Genomic DNA, 17,170 nt, shown 5'->3' with positions numbered 1-17,170 from the left:
GAATTGAGTAATAAATAAAGTCACATTATGTTTCTTGTTTGTTTGTTTGTTTGTTTTTGAGATGGAATCTCGCTCTATTGCTGGGCTGGAGTGCAGTGGCACAATCTCAGCTCACTGCAACTTCCACCCCCTGGGTTCAAGCGATTCTCCTGCTTCAGCCTCCCGAGTAGCTGGGATTACAGGCACAAGCCACCACGCCCAGCTAATTTTTGTATTTTTAGTAGATATGGGGTTTCACTACGTTGACCAGGATGATTTCAATCTCTTGACCTCGTGATCCGCCTGCCTCTGCTTATCAAAGTACTGGGATTACAGGCGTGAGCCACCACACCCGGCCCACATTATGTTTTTTAATGATTTACTTGATTGCGTATTTTTGAGGATAAGACAAGTATCACTAAATATGCTTTCCATCTAATAAATAATAGAAAAGAAACATGTTTTTAAAATATAAGGTATTGTATATGAAATCTATAAATCTTATAGTGTGTGTAAATATATAATACAGTGTTTGACACTTAATGCGTCCTTAGTAAACGTTAGCTCTGGTCCCTTTATCCTAATTAAAAATATTTCATAAAAAACATAATTTCTCTCACTTCCCATTTTAACTCCATTTTCCCTTAATTAAAATAATTTATTTTCCTTTATGGGTTATAGTTTGTCTACTTTCTTTTATTTTGAAATCCCATATATGCTTTCCAAAGCAAAGCCATCAAATTATAATAACTCATTTGCAAACTGGGTAATTAACTTGGTTCTTGTTTTCAAAATGATTTCTGATGTTTATGTCAATTTGCTAGTCTTATTCAAATTGAATGCAACTTTTATTTACAAAATGGCTATATCGAGAATTAGATTAAAGCTTAAGTTACTAGAAATTGTGGAGGTAGCAAAACAAATATTAAATAATGTAGTAAAATTAAAAATACATAATTGTATGACTGAAGAGTATTATGCTGTTCTTTATACCTTCCACTTACATTTGGACAACAAATCATTTTATTCAAGGACACTCAGTGGGAATATCTGACCTAACACTAAAGATTTTTACATTGGGCAAAAAAACATGGTATTGATGGGAAACCTTGTTTTTCTATGCACTTGTCCAATTGATCAAGCTAATAAGCAGTGGGAATAACTATCAATCGAAAAAAAAAATATGTACTTTTGATTACAACATGGTTCTTCTGTTATATTTATGTCAAGGCATCATCATCGTCATTCATGTTCTTCTTTTCTGGGATTCAGCATTTCCATTTTAAGATCTTATTCAGCCACTAATACTTCATTATGAAGCAGCCTATTGGCTAAAGTTGGTATTTATACAAGCAATAAGCTTAGCAGCGTATTTTCTATGTGATGATCAAATTTAGTTTCTCTGAATGATATCTTTTGATGGCTTTATTCTGCCTATTTTGCTGTAGAGTCTTTCTATTATGCATGATTACATTGGCAGGCAAATGCAAATATATTTTCAAGTCTTTATAAATGCACTTATTAATGAGGATTGCTGCCACTCTTCTGCTCACAAACCTAGGAATTTATATTATAGTCGTGTACCTTAACTTACTCTCTTATTGGTCACCTCTCAATATGATACAATTTTTACTTGTAAAGAAATCAATTGAAATATCAAGAAGCCATTACCTGATATAAAAAGCAGTGGCCCATTCTCAAAGGACAATGCTTCAACAGTATCTAATCGATTGCTTGAAGTAAACTTGAGCATATTCCCAGAAAGTGATTGAAGAGATGAAGCTAAAAAAAAAAAATAGTAAAAAGTAAACAATGGGATACACTGAAGGCATCTTCATCCATTGTTCAAGACTTAAGTCTCCCCTGCCTCAATCACAGAATGGAGTAGGGGTGACCTGAGAAACATCTCATATGTTATTTTCTGTAAGGTTGGAGGTTAGTAAGATGGAATCTGTGAAACAAAGAAGAACAAGAAACATTTCACTTAAACAAATGAAGTGATATGTAACTGTGCTGGTTTAGTAAACAACTTCTAATCATCTATTTGTATTTTCAGGAGGTTGAAATCAGGCATCATAGATTATTCATGTAATAGATATTTTCTAGCAACTACTATACACTAGGAATTGTATGAAACACTAGAGATAGATTTATGAATAAACATCCACCACCATCACTACAATAATAATGTAATGTCATATGTTTAACTCATAATTGTCAAGTACTTTGCCATATTCTCTTCTTGCCTCTCAAAACCATGCAAAACCAAAGAAGGAGACACTAAGCTTAACTGCATTTTGCCAATGAGAGAACTGAGTTCTGTGTGATCCTATCTGTGCCTCAGTGTGCTCATCTGTGAAGAAGGAATAATTACAATGTCAAACTAACTCAAATGGCCATTATAATGATTACATAAACAAATATAAGAGAAGTTTTGGAACAGTGTCCAGCATATAGTTAGGCAACAAGTTAGGGTTTAAGTGTTATGATGATATCGTATAAAGTGAACAGGTGTTAGAATCTTATTCAAAATATGAACATAATTTATTTACTATTATTTACTATATCCTTATAACAAAAAGCCACGCAGATGTAGAAGTGGAGATTTGTTTATGCATTCTAAATTTGTAAATAAATCTTATATGTAAATTTTATTAAATATATGTAAAGTATAAATGTGTATCTATGTTGACTTTATAAAATTAACATGAACCCTTTACTAATTAAAAATGAAAACTTGTAACAGAACAAACCAAAGTTGGCAACAACTTCCTTTATTTCTTGAATCTGGAATTAAATAAAGTTGCTTTTAAAGACTATTCTAAATACAAGAAGTATTATAACACGTTTTTCAAGTCAACTATTCATCTACTTGCTTGAGTTTATTTTCATAACATAATATGTAAAATGGTATTTTTACAATATTAGGTATATTGCAAAATGAAATTACATGCATTTCCAAAGTAGAAGTTTTCCTTCTGAAATTAATTTTGAAAATAAATACATGCTCTTTGTTACAACTCATTTCCCCTCAAGTAATGCAAAGATAAAGAAAGAACTATTATTTCCTGCCTGCAAGATTAATATCTCAGCAACTACAAATATTCCAAGAATAACTGTAATAATCCAAAATGAAAAAGCATAGCTGATAGCATCTTCAGTTCACCTCTGAAGTATATGCCAAGCCAAGATGAGTTCATAACCAAGGTATTGTCTCTGCCAAACATGTTGGAGCACCTAAGAGACCAAATGAACCTGAATTTAACAAATGTATATAAACTGTTCGACTAGACATAAAGATCAATTTTCTCAATCCATACCATTCTTCAAGGCACCGTTTCAGACTCTGTAGGGAATTCAAAGAGATGGACAACTAGCTTCCATTTCCATGAGCCCTGCAATCTGTTTGGGAAATTAGGATTCGAGGGTTTAACAACAAAACTAGCAATAAGAAGTAGGTACAGAGTCGGCCGGGCATAGCTGTACATGCCTGTAATCCCAGCACTTTAGGAGGCCAAGGCAGGTGGATCACTCAAGGTCAGGAGTTCAAGACCAGCCTGGCCAACACGGCAAAACCCCGTCTCCACTAAAAAAAAAAAAAAAAAAAAAATTAACCAGGCATGGTGGTGCATGCCTGTAGTCCCAGCTACTCAGGAGGCTGAGGCAGGAGAGTTTTTTGAACCCAGGAAGTGGAGGTTGCAGTGAGCCGAGATCGTGCCACTGTACTCCAGCCTGGGCGACAGAGAAAGACTCCATCAAAAGAAGAAAGAAGAAGGAGAAGGAGAAGGAGAAGGAGAAGGAGAAGGAGAAGAAGAAGAAGAAGAAGAAGAAGAAGAAGAAGAAGAAGAAGAAGAAGAAGAAGAAGAAGAAGAAAAAGGTGGTACTGGGTTGCTTTCCAGGGAAAGGAGATGGCTCTGAGAATGTGAACAAATGAGGCTAGCCTGGTAATCTATCCAATACTAAATGAATTCCATGACACTAGATGTAACTTCTTGTCAAGACACTGTCATAGATATTGCACGTCATATGATTTGTATGTGTGCTGTTACACTATCCAACACTCCTTCAAGAATTAGAACACTATTTTTCTATAAAATATGATCTATGACTGGAGCAATTGTGTTGAAAGCCAGTGAATGACAGCTTACTTACAAAATTTCTCTTTTACGGCATCACTTCAACTCCCACTTTAGTAGATTAGCTTTAGGTACATAGGCTCAATTCTCTGAACCTGAACAGATGGAGCACAATATATTTTTCACATGAAATCTTCTACTGGAGCTGGTAGTACATAATCTAGGTAGACAGATTAGAACACTTTTATTTGGCAATGCTCTCTAAATTTGTAATAATATGGCATGTTGTGTTTATGAATTTAGAATTCATGATACACTTCTGCCTATATTAATTCATTTGACCCACACATTAACTGCATGGGGTGGGTATTATCACATTATCCTGTTTCCAGATGAAAAGAAGATTATTCTAGGAAGTCGTCAGATTTGCTTATGCTCACAAATCAAGACACGAAACCAATTGTTAGGACTCTAGTCATGATTACTGGGCAGGAAACTAAAGGACTACATTTATTGACATATTAAGAATGTAACTTCTTAACAAAAAAATACAACAAAAAATACCCTGAGTATGTTTTGATAAACACAAATTATAATGGCACGAATATTAAATATTGAGATACAACTGTTTCACAACTCCCCAAGTTTTTCCTCAAGCTAATCTTGTGTTGACTTCTAACCAAGAAATTCTCTAATTCAAGATGTTAGAAATTCCTAACTGAAGATGTTTCACTTAATAAACCCCTTAGTCAAAAAACATTGTACTAGTCACATGTTGCAAATATCCTTCCCTCATTATAAATTGTAAGCATCTATGTACAGACCTTGATTATAACCAATATTTAAAAGCCTTATTCACAGTGCTCTTTGGTCTCTATGATGCCTTTAACATGCCCTTATGATTTGTCATCAGCAAAGTTATATTAGCTCCCCAGATTTCATTGAATACACCATGTTACCTCAAAGCTTTGAGCCTTTGCACAAGCTACCTCATCCCCTCCATATTCTTCTCTCTATTGTTATTGATGAGCTCCTTATCCTTAAAACTTTGGTTCAGGCATGAACAACATGTGACTAGCACAGTGTTTTCTGACTAAGGGGTTTATTTATTTCTCAGACTAAACCCTCACCATTGTGACCTGGGTTGTTGCTGCCCTTGAATGTTCCTCTGCAACCTCTACTTCTTTATTCTTCATGAGCTTCATTCATTTATTTACACATCTTCTTATTCAATATTTACTTAAAAGTTTTCTCCATGCCAGGAACTGTCCTAAACACAGAAAATACAATACAACAGAACAAATAAGATTATTATCCCCAGAAAACTTACATTCTAAGTGGAAAAAGGCATTGAATAAAGAAGAAAATAATTAATGAGTAATATTATTAAAATTATAATCGTTATTAAAAGGGAAGTGAACAGGGCAATGGCGTGGAATATATGATGTAATACAAGTGGATGAAAAATTACACAAATGATGTTATCTGGAGAGGCTAGTCAAGTTATAAATTGAGTACTACTCAAGAATAAATTGGAACTAAGAGATGTGAAGGATGAGGTCCAGTCAGACATTTGAAAAGCTGGTCTAAGAGCTGACAACTGAGAGTGGCACAAAAGCTTTCAGGTAAAAATGGATTGGAATGGCTGAGAATTGAAAAGCATTCTGATAGCTGCAGCTCAATGACCAAGTGGGAATGTGGTATTAGATAAGTCTGGGGCACATGTAGAAGCTGGAATGTGCAAGACCTGCTGGAATTTTAATTGTATTCTAAAATAAGTGGGAAGACATTGAATAGTTTTAAAGAGGGGAATGACATGATTTTACTTAAAAAATGTTATTTCAAGAGTTTCCAGTTCAATTTTCTACACAAATATATGATTGCCAATTGACTTTTCTTTTCCTGTTTTCCTTCTTCCCAGATTTCTTCATCCTCCAGAATCAATCTGAATATGTTCGCTTCCACATCAAAGGTAAAATTATTAGCCTTGGAATGTCTCTTCACTACCGATTTAGAAAACAACTTCTCGCTTTCCTATGTTGGATATGACACATATTTTTATTTTCAGTCTATATTTCCTGAATCCCCAGCTATACTGTGGTAGCTTTTATAGTTAACAGCTACTTATTCTCTCCCCATCCTCACCATACTTCATGCAGGAAAAGGATGTTTCTTCACTCCAGTGACTTTGGGATTCTTTTGGCCAATGGGACATAAACAGACATTATACAAGGTTTAAGCAGAAGTTTTAGATGCACTTTCATGGTTTGACTCTCTTCCATTCTAAGAAACTTTTCTTGTATTATTTATTTGCTAGTTTCCTCTTTTCCTTTATTTCTGGTTTTTTTTGTTTGTTTGTTTGTTTGTTTTTTTCCTCCTTCTGCAACTCCTGTTAGTGGGATCATTGATTTTCTGCACTGATTCTCTACCTTAACTCATATTTTTCAACCAACTGCCTTAGTTCCTTTCACTTTCTGAGAATTTACTCAATTTTACATTACGATCGTTTTGTTGACTTAAAATCTTGGTATGAACAGCTAGGTAAAATGCATTGTCACTTACTGAAAGTCCTAAGGCTGGTAAAGGAACAGTTTTGCAAGGAAGTTCTATTTCAGACATATTAAATTTGACCACTCTTAGAGATGAAAGAATTTGGACTTAGATTCAATGTCTTAGAAAGAGATATAAATTTGGCTCTTATGAGTCAATGGAATGGATGAGATCACTAAATGAAAAAAATATATGGTTAGAAAGAAGTCCTACAACCAAGCTATTAGGAGCTCCAAGAATTGGAACTTGGATAGAAGATTATGAGATAGCAAGAAACTGAGAAGGAGTTATGATTAAGATAGGAGTGAATGTTGCAGAAACCAAGAGATTATTGATTGCTATCATAAATGTATGTTAAATGTGCTTTTTTACCACAGAGAAGAGAACAATTAATTTTTCCTAAGTGGGTTGGGGAAATTTTCACAAAATTTTTGACACGCCTTAAAGGATTAGTATTATTTCACTAGAGAGATAAATAGGGGTGGAAGGGAAAACATTTCAGATAAGAAAAATAGCATAAGCAAACTTCCAAGAGTGTGGAAGGCAAGATATGCATGTGGAAGAGTCCATGGAGACTAGGGCATGATGGAGAAATAAGAGAAATATTAGGTGACATAGAGAGTAAGGCTGGAAATTAGGTTGGAAGAGAAAGGTGGTGTCTAATTGAGAAGCATCTTGTATGTCCTACTAATATACATAACAGTATGAGAGCAGTATCCTGTGATAGCAATAGTTGGTGTTTATAGAGTCTTTGCAATGTTTCTGGCATCATGACAAGCAGTATCATGTATTATCTGACTGAATTATTTAAAAATTTCTGAGAGGTAAATATGCCTGTGTTTCATTTTATGAACAAAAACGTACAACAAGACGAAGAGAGTGACTTAACCTACTTTCATTGTATTAGCCAGTAAAAGCTTACTGCTGTAATAAATAAACCTAGTGCTTCAATGACTTAACCCAGGGAAATTTATTTCTTACTTACATAAAGCCTAATAGCATATGCATTAGAAAGCATTCCATACAGTGATTTGGGGATCCAGGCTTCCTCCATGTTGTGTTCCTAACCCCCGATGAGTTCTCTGAGCCCTGTAAATTTATCCGGAAAACGAGAAAAAGAATGTGGAGAAGATTATCACCCACCATTACATGCTTAGCCACTTGAAGTATTTTCTGCGTTGTATCAACTCATTTTCTGCTTCCTTTCATTTTCCATGAAGTATCAAATGTTTGGTAAATGGTTGAACATGTACTTAGGAGGGTGTCATAAGTGAGAAATTTTTTGTTATATGCATCACAGATTTTTAGAAATATATAAGAGCAATTCTTAGTCACTGAAAAGCCACTCTATCTCTTAAGGAGAGCAATATCACCAGTGCTGTGTAACTCAAGCCCTCGGCTCCCCTTGAAGTTTAGTCCACCACGGGCATCTCCTATGAGCACGTGGGGATGGTTAGAAATTTCTATGGGCAGAAGCTCTCACCTGCTTCCTCCATTTGTCTCCACAATTTCTACCTTGAACATTTCTAGGAGCTCTTCTGTTTGCAAAATTGGATGGTGATGACTTGGTGATGAAGGGAGCAATGTGGGTTACGAGCCACTGATATCCCTCCTGTAGTGGGGTCACATAGTGGCCTTAGAAAGATCATGTCCACTCAGAACCTCAGAATGTGTCCTTATTTGTAAATAGGGCATTTGCAGTTAATGATCTCCATATGAAACCATTCTGGGTTTAGGATGGGCTTTCAACTCAATTACTGGTATCTCTATAAGAAGAGAAGAGGACAAGGAAAGATTGAAAAAGAAGGCCATTGAAGACGGAGGAAGTGAGAGTTATGTTTCCACGAGCTAAGTGAAACTGGAAGAAGGAAAGAAGGATTCTCTCCTGGGGTCTTCAGAATGAGAATGGCCTTGCCAACACCTTGATTTCAAGCTTGTGGCCTCCAGATTGCCAGAGAATGAATTTCTGCTGTTCTAAGCTACTCAGTTTTTAGTGAAGTGGTTCAGCATCCTTGGTAAACTAACACACTCTAATCTATACCTAGTTTTCACTTTGAACAGACTAGAAACTGCTGAGCTATTTTTCAATTTGCTTTCTCTCAGCATTTCCTAAAATTAATCAGGCACCATTTTCTATAAATTTTACTATGAAATCTTTTGGGTTTATTACTGTCTGTATTCACTGTCTGTCCTCCTCCAGCTTATGTCGCAGAGTTTAGGGATTCATTATCACTAGCCTAGAATTGCAATATCTTCCCTGTCTTTAGTCTCTCTTTCAATCCCCATTGCAAGCATGTTTTTTTTTTTTTCCCTTGAAATCATATATGATCAGACTGTCCTTTCCCCAGGAGCCGGGAAATGATTGAGCCTATTATATATCAAAGCTAAGCTAGTAAAATAATGCTTTGTAGCCTAGAACTCTAGGCCTCTTTCAGCATAACAAAATACAAAGGTTATCTGCCAATTCCCTAAAATTAGATTTCAAAGTATACATAGACAGTCCTCCTCTTTTCTTCTTTCAGGACTTCGAAAGCGACAGGAAAAGATCAGAATGGTGGACGATGTGTATATTCAGGGTTTCTTTAGAGCTGCTGTGACAAATTATTACAAATTTGGTGGCTTAAAACAAAATAAATTTATTCTGTCACAGTTTTGATGAGAGATTCTGGGCATGGATCAGATAGATCTGCCTCCAAGGGCTGCCTCCACTTACTTACTTCTGGAGTATTGGGCAGTGCACTTGAACTCTGGGGCCCCCAGTCCGCTCATCTGGGAAACAGGAATAGTATATTCTTAATTCATATGTTGGTTAAGGGAATTAAAGGAAACAATTCAGACAGACAACGTAGCTTAATGGGTTGCAAACATTCTGAACACTAGTTATTGGTAATATTTAGCAAAGCAAGATTTCCATGAGTATCAGCAATCATATTAACAGACATAAAATCTGTTCTCATTTTCGTACCACATCAGGCATCAGTATGGGCAGAGGATGCATGGCATTCAAAATGAAATCATAGGACCTGGAATCAGGCAGAGCTAATTTGAGTCTCAACTCCACTAGAGCTGCCTTGGACTCTTTTCTTAACTTTTTGTAAGTATTAACATCCTCATATCTAAAATTGGATTACTAATGGCACCTATCTCATAGGATGGCTTTGAATATCAAGAAAGAGAAGGTAAGTAAAGTACTTCGCATAGACCTTGCACGTAATAAACAATTGCAAAATGATAGCTATAATATTATTAAAATAATACTGTCATTTACTCTGATTCTACTAAGCACCAGACCCTATAACAAGTTATTCTGCAGATTATTTCCTTGAAGTCTGGGGACAATTTGATGAGTTAAATACTGCCACTGTTTTCACTTCACAGTTGAGAAAGCACAACTCTAGTGACTGCTACAAAGTTCCAGGGTTAGTAAGTAGAGGATGGAGCTAGAGCTCAAACCCACAAAGTCTAGCACCAGAACAGCCTCCTAAACATCTAATACCATAAAAAGCATTTAATACACTTTAATAGGATACGTTGTCTGCCCCTGAGCACTCATTAATGAACTCTTTTGGACACCCAAGGCCCCATGCTAAGCCAGGGGTCAGTAATCCAGAGTGAGGGCTTCTCAGTTAAGACCTTAGAACTCATGTCTGGCATGCCAGGGCTTTGCAGAGCTTGAGAATGGGGCAGAAAACTGCTTTGAACTACAAAATCTACAAACTAGACGTTGGGGAGAACAACATGAGGACTCAGTGTCCCCAAAACAAAGAAGCTTTATAGATCCAGCAAGTACCAATAAAGCCACCAGACCATTTGCAATAATTCATATTAACTTTCCCAAACACATGAGCTGATCTCTCCCCTCAAGAAAATTCTTTTTGAATTTATATACTATTGAATTTGAATACTTTATTGTTTTATAAAAATTAAAAGAATACGCAGTGCATTTCTAAATAAAATACCAAAACTTCCAGAGGAGTTTTGGCATATTATAATATTTCAATTATAGATTTAAAATTTTATTATTTATTTATCTGAAAATTAAAGAAAATGTGAGATAAAATAAATGTTTATAGTTTGAAATTTTCTTAATAAATGACAATCAAATTGTGTTTATGGATATTAAGTGATGGGACATCAGCTTATTATCACATATAGCAAAATAGAAATCATACAGTTCCCTCCTTGCTGCTTTCCTAAATCCCTATATTCCCATTTCTAATTGTCCATTTACAATAGGAAAGCCAGATCCTATTTATTCACAAACTAGCATTTTATTTCATCCAATTTCAAACTTTTAATCACTACTCCTCCGCAGAAGAAGCTCTGAGAATATTCCGTCCGTTAGTTCCCTGTTTCTAAAGGCAGGGACAAGACCCCCAATACTATTTGGAACCAGCTGAGTCACCTCCAAGTACCTTCAGGCAGTTGATTCCAGAGGCTTTTATTCATGAAAACCACTGAGGCCACCATGCAACTGTAGCCCGGGAGGTTGCCATGGCAACATGTGAACATGACCCCACAAATGCAGATGCAAGTGTGGTCACATCCAGCACAGTCGACAAAAAGACACCACACAACACTCAGCCGCACACAGGGTATAAAATCATCAATATGTGAGCTTGGAAAATACATCGAAGTAAAGTAATATTATATACACACCCGCTTGAGCATTGGTTCCGGTAGCCCGGGATTACGTTTGAATCCCCCTTTTTTCTCTTGCCCTCAATAGCCAATCTTTATTATCAACTTCCATATGGAAAACGTGTCCTCTTATCTCCATCTCTCCATTTCCATCACCTTGGACTAGATCATCGCAATCTTTCACTCAGATGACTGCAACAGTCTCTCGTCAATTAGCTTCTCTCCTGCAACATTCCATGCTCCTCACACCACTCCAAGGATGAACTTCACCTAGGTGTTACTTTCTAAACACCACACTCCAGTAAAGGAGCCAGGTTTGGAAGGGGGAAACAAGATGTACCTGGAATAATTATGACAAACAAACAAATAAGCAAGTACCCCAAAACTGATGGGAATACGTTGAAAGAACAAATGATCCAGGTTAAATGAGCTGCCACTGGCCAAGTAAAGACAATTTGTGCCGCAAAATGAATAATGCAGGGATAGATTTTACACCATAGATAAAACCAGAATCTATGAGTTCATACTGAGAATAAATGAGTAAATACATAAGCAAGTAAATAATTTTTAAGTAAGAAATAAGTAAATAAGAATGATAAGTAATGTAAAAAGAATGGAAGAGTTATAAATTTTAGCCATCATAATCATAATTGGTTCAGGTAAGTATTACCAGTAGTGCTAAATACCACTAAGTAAAGTTTAATAAAAAACTGCATGTTTACAGATTCTCAAAGTATCCCCCAAGAAAGGGAAAAATGATAAACTTTCTAGTGTAGAAACCTAGCAGATTTTTCCACCTTAAACAATTAGTCAAAGTTAATACCACTAATTAATGGGACAAAGTGAACAGCTTATTTTCTAATGTAATGAAGTAAGAGAGTCATAATTTCTGTAGTATTCCTGTAAAAGGACATCGCTTCTGTGGTATTCCTGCCAAAAATGCATTACCTGAATGTAATCATGATGGAGCATCGAACAACTTCAAATTAAAGGGCTGTGAGTTTGTACCTCAGTTGACCTATACTCTTCAAAATGCCAATGTCAGGAAAGACAAAGGCTGAGACCTCTTCCAGACCAAGAAGACAAAGAAGTAATGGCAACTGGATGCAGTGTGTGATCCTGGAATGAATCCTGGATCCAGACAATGGAGGTAATTGTTTGTAAAGAACTTACAGAGACAATTGGAAAATATAATGGTTGTTTTGTTTTGTTTTGTTTTGTTTTTTAGGCAGGGTCTCACTCTGTCACCCAGGCTGGAGTGTAGTGGTGCGATCTCAGCTCACTGCAACCCCCGCCTCCCGGGTTCAAGCAATTCTCCTGCCTCAACCTCCTGAGTAGCTGGGAGTATGGGCGCCCACCACTATGCCTGGCTAATTTTCGTATTTTTAGTAGGGACAGGGTTTCACCATGTTAGCCAAGCTTATCTCGAATGCCTGACCTCAGGTGATCCACCCGCCTCAGCTTCCCAAAGTGCTGGGATTACAGGTGTGAGCCACCACACCCAGCCGAAATATTCTTTATGTATTAGATAGTACATTAATTTTATAATTAATAAATTTGATGATTGCATTGGAGTTACATAAGAGGATGCCCTTTTACCTTGGAGATACTGAAATACTTTTGGGTAAAGGGCCATGATGTCTATAACCCCCATTTGAATGGCACAGTAGCAATAACAATAATAATAATTCTTTTCTATATAAAGAGAGGATACATGATAAGTCACAAATTTAGAGTGTAAAGAAATTCATTGTACTATTTTTGCAAATTTTCTATTCATTTTTTTCAAAATAATTGAACATTTCAAAACCAATTCTTAAATATATTTTTTTCTGATTGTCTTAAATCTCTTCAATAGTTTCCCATTTCTGTTATAGTAAAATTAAATTCCTAAAATGTCCCAACCATCACTGCAGCCTCACACAGATCAAATCTAATGATCTCATGGGTTTCTTTCATTTCCAAGAAAATGCCATGAGCTTTCACTATCTGCTGATACTTTCTTTTCCCTATTTGCATATTTGGCTATCTATCTATCTGTCTGTCTATCTATCTATCTATCTATCTGTCTATCTATCTATCATCTGTCTCATCTTTTCTTTTCTTTATTTTATAAAGCACCCAGATTAATAAAGGTCAGCTCCTTAAAGAAGTCTTCTCTGCCTAATCCACTCCTGTTCCCAGTTTTCTTTATCAATCCTTCACCTATTTCCATCATAGCACTTTCAAAACTGATGTTATTCAATTTCATCACCTGTTTCCTTATTTGTCAGTAACAGTCATTTGAGTTTACCTGATGCTTCAAAAGTCAGGAAATACAAATACCTTGTCCACCGCCCTATTTCCACCCTAGTGCCTTAGCACAGTAGGGCCACCTGAAAGAATGGATACGCTTAGATGCCTATTTGCCAACCATTCGTGCAATGACGGGCTAGGCAAATACATATGGTCTCCCTCCAGTTCCTTCCTACCTCCTCCTCTTTAATAGCTCAGTAGTTGCAAGGGGACTCCTCTCTCCCTCCATTTCTCCCTGGCCCTTTACCCCAATGGTCCCCATGGGATCATTCAGGGAGTTTCCTGCTCTGTACTAAAGGTTAGCTTGATACATACAGGTCTAATGCAGCCAACCCTTAGTGTTCTCTATGTAACAAAGTGATTTTCCAGCCTCTGTCATTTGAAACTAGTGCATCCTGAGTAGGTCCATTCCATTCTTGAGGGCCTTTCAGGATTAGAAAGTCTTTTATCTTAGTTCTCTTTCATTTGTCATTGCACTAACCACAGTTCTTGACCCACTCAGAAAAATCTTAATCCCTTTTCTATATGACAATGTTCCCGATATTTGAGGTTTCTTATTTTTTATTCCTAGCTTTTCTCCGTTGGTCTTTTCTCCTTTGGTCTTATGAAAACATCTCTCTCCCTTTTTGAGAAAATAAATGCATGTTTCTTTGGTATTGGAATATTTTCTCAGTGTCTTAGTTGGGGAGGGGAGCATTTTCTTCATGTCTTTGCTGTGAATTAAAGCAAAAATGAATGAAAAGAATATGATACCTGGTTTTGCTCTTTTAAGTCACTGAAACGTGCTCTTTCTAAAAGCACTGAGATTATATTCCCTTTCTGGGCTTTTTTGAAGGTTTTCTTCAGATACATTCTCTCTCAAATTAAGCTTTCTTTTATTGCAATTTAGTGTACATGAAGTAAATGGCCACGTCTATGTGAAGAACACTAGTATTTGAGGACTTACGTTATGTCACTGCTTACTTTATGTTACTATGTCATTTCTTTTCCACGTTGTGCTTATCATATGGGTATAATTATCCTCATTTTTTGCATTAGGAAATGAAGGAGTTAAATAATTTGTCCAAAAGCAGACAACTCCCAAATGAGTAAGATTGAATTTCTACCTTCATTTCATATCAAGTTGTTCAATGAAACAAAAAGAAGAACTTAAAGAATAAAACACTGTAAATAAATCAGCCAGATGCTGGTACTAAGATTGCAAAACAGAATAGATATGCAACAAACCACTAAAGAAGATTACTAAATGCAATTAAGAAAAAAAAAGATCTGAAGCAGTGTTTGATCACAAGTGAAATATTAGTACATACCTTTCTAGTGGTTAGCACAGAAGTGATGTTGGCAATAGGATTTGAGGAACAGAGGTGATATAATAATATAACATTAAAGTGAAAGAGTGAGTAATCCTTTTAGTAAGTCAGATCCTTATTATCATAATGCCTAATATTGATCATCAGCCTTTAAAAAATTCTAGAATAATTGGAGAGCGTTCAAGAAATACAAACAGAAATAATGAAATTGGCAAAAAATAGTATAATAAGGCACCCAAATTACTTGCTAAAAATGAATATACAAATTAATGAATGAAATTGGCTCTTTATACTAGAACAAAAAAAATATACGAAATGGTGACCTGATTACAATCTTGAAGGATTGAATGGGGTTGTTCTCTGCATCTGTAGAGATTTTAAAAGCGATATTTAAAAGGGGATCTTTTCATGAGATTTTAAGAATAACTCCTCTGTCATCAAAATGACACAATAGTGAAATAGAGTGTCTTATAAGTGGTGGACAGATGTTCATAAATAATTAAGAACAGAATAGAAAATGATTTGTTAGAAATGATTTTGGCTTTTGGGGTCAGAATGCATGGGTCTAGACTATTACTTCCATTGTAACCCTTTCCCCTCACTCAAGGACATCCCGGTTTAATCCACTCATTGTCATAAAAATAAAAATCTCTCTCCCATTAAATATCTCAACAGAAGTCCCACTGAATACATTCCTAAGTTTAACAATTATTGCCCACAGAAAGAGCAAATTAATATCAACAACAGTGACAAGTAGCTTCTGTAAGACTGAATCTAATGTGAAAGAAAATCTTAAGGAAAACACCTGTCACTGAAAATGGTAAGAGGCTGGGAGTGCCATCAAATCTCCATGCATTTCTATCTCAAGTGAAGGAGAGAAGGGAGAAAGGAAGCTTGGGTAGAAACATCTTAGACTGCAGAGCAGTTTTAAAGGGAATTCAGCAAGACTGTTGAGGAGTCCTTGACCCAAAGTCACCTGTCAGAAAGAATCTACTCATCACCTGATCTCCTAGGAACTGTCTGTCTCGGTGTCTTTGCCAAAGTCATTAGCACTCACACGGCAATCAATTTCTGAATCACCAGCTCATACCCTAAATCAGTTTTACTTTCTTCAAAAGTCTGAAAGGCACTTTCCCATGTCCACCAAAGTCACAGTTTCTTATGTCCTAATTTTGTGCCACTCACTGCGTCCAATACTCTGAGACATGTTGAATTTTTACAAAACTGCCCAATATCCCATCTCTTTGACTCAAAAGCTTTTGCTCTTAACCTCTACTACTTGCCTCCTACAATACTATTCCACCTCCCTCTATGGCACACCACCCTGATCACCCTTTAAAAATATCCAGAAGTCATAATTTAGGCTATGATTTCAAGCTATTTGTGTGTGCTTTTCGTTGTGTTAGAAAGAAAAGGAATAGATCAATCTAACCCTTCAAATGTTTAAAAAGTGTACATGAGCAAGAGCTTCATGTCTAAAACACCAAAAGCAATGACAACAAAAGCCAAAATTGACAAATGGGATCTCATTAAACTAAAGAGCTTCTGCACAGCAAAAGAAACTACCATCAGAGTGAACAGGCAACCTAAAGAATGGGAGAAAATTTTTACAGTCTACTTATCTGACAAAGGGCTAATATCCAGAATCTATGAAGAACTCAAACAAATTTACAAGAAAAAAACAAACAAGCCCATCAAAAATTGGGCGAAGGATATGAACAGACACTTCTCAAAAGAAGAGATTTATGCAACCAACAGACACATGAAAAAATGCTCATCATCACTGGCCATCAGAGAAATGTAAATCAAAACCACAATGAGATACCATCTCACACCAGTTAGAATGACAATCCTTAAAATGTCAGGAAACAACAGGTGCTGGAGAGGATGTGGAGAAATAGGAACACCTTTACACTGTTGGTGGGACTGTAAACTAGTTCAACCATTGTGGAAGACAGTGTGGCGATTCCTCAAGGATCTAGAACTAGAAATACCATTTGACCCAGCCATCCCATTACTGGGTATATACCCAAAGGATTATAAATCATGCTGCTGTAAAGATACATGCACACTTTTGTTTATTGCAGCACTATTCACAATAGCAAAGTCTTGGAACCAACCCAAATGTCCATCAGTGATAGACTGGATTAAGAAAATGTGACACATATACACCATGGAATACTATGCACCCATAAAAAAGATAAGTTCATGTCCTTTGTAGGGACATGGATGAAGCTGGAAACCATCATTCTCAGCAAACTATCACAAAGACAAAAAACCAAACACTGCATGTTCTCACTCATAGGTGGGAACTGAACA

At 36.2% G+C, this 17,170-nt stretch overlaps 1 long non-coding RNA gene across 1 annotated transcript; it reads right to left on the bottom strand.

Moving 5' to 3' along the window:
* Positions 1 to 248: 248 nt before the first annotated feature.
* Positions 249 to 11,281, bottom strand: LOC108581432. Its single transcript, XR_001893642.3, has 5 exons — positions 11,265 to 11,281; positions 9,323 to 9,374; positions 5,186 to 8,217; positions 4,132 to 4,275; positions 249 to 1,761 (listed from the first exon to the last, which is right to left on the bottom strand). It is a non-coding gene; the product is annotated as an uncharacterized LOC108581432 (long non-coding RNA).
* Between the last annotated feature and the right edge of the window lie 5,889 nt (positions 11,282 to 17,170).

This window comes from Papio anubis, chromosome 10, assembly GCF_008728515.1.
Source record: "Papio anubis isolate 15944 chromosome 10, Panubis1.0, whole genome shotgun sequence".
NCBI lineage: Eukaryota > Metazoa > Chordata > Mammalia > Primates > Cercopithecidae > Papio > Papio anubis.
Note: the sequence above shows the minus strand (reverse complement) of the source record. Positions and strands in the feature narration are given on the sequence as shown.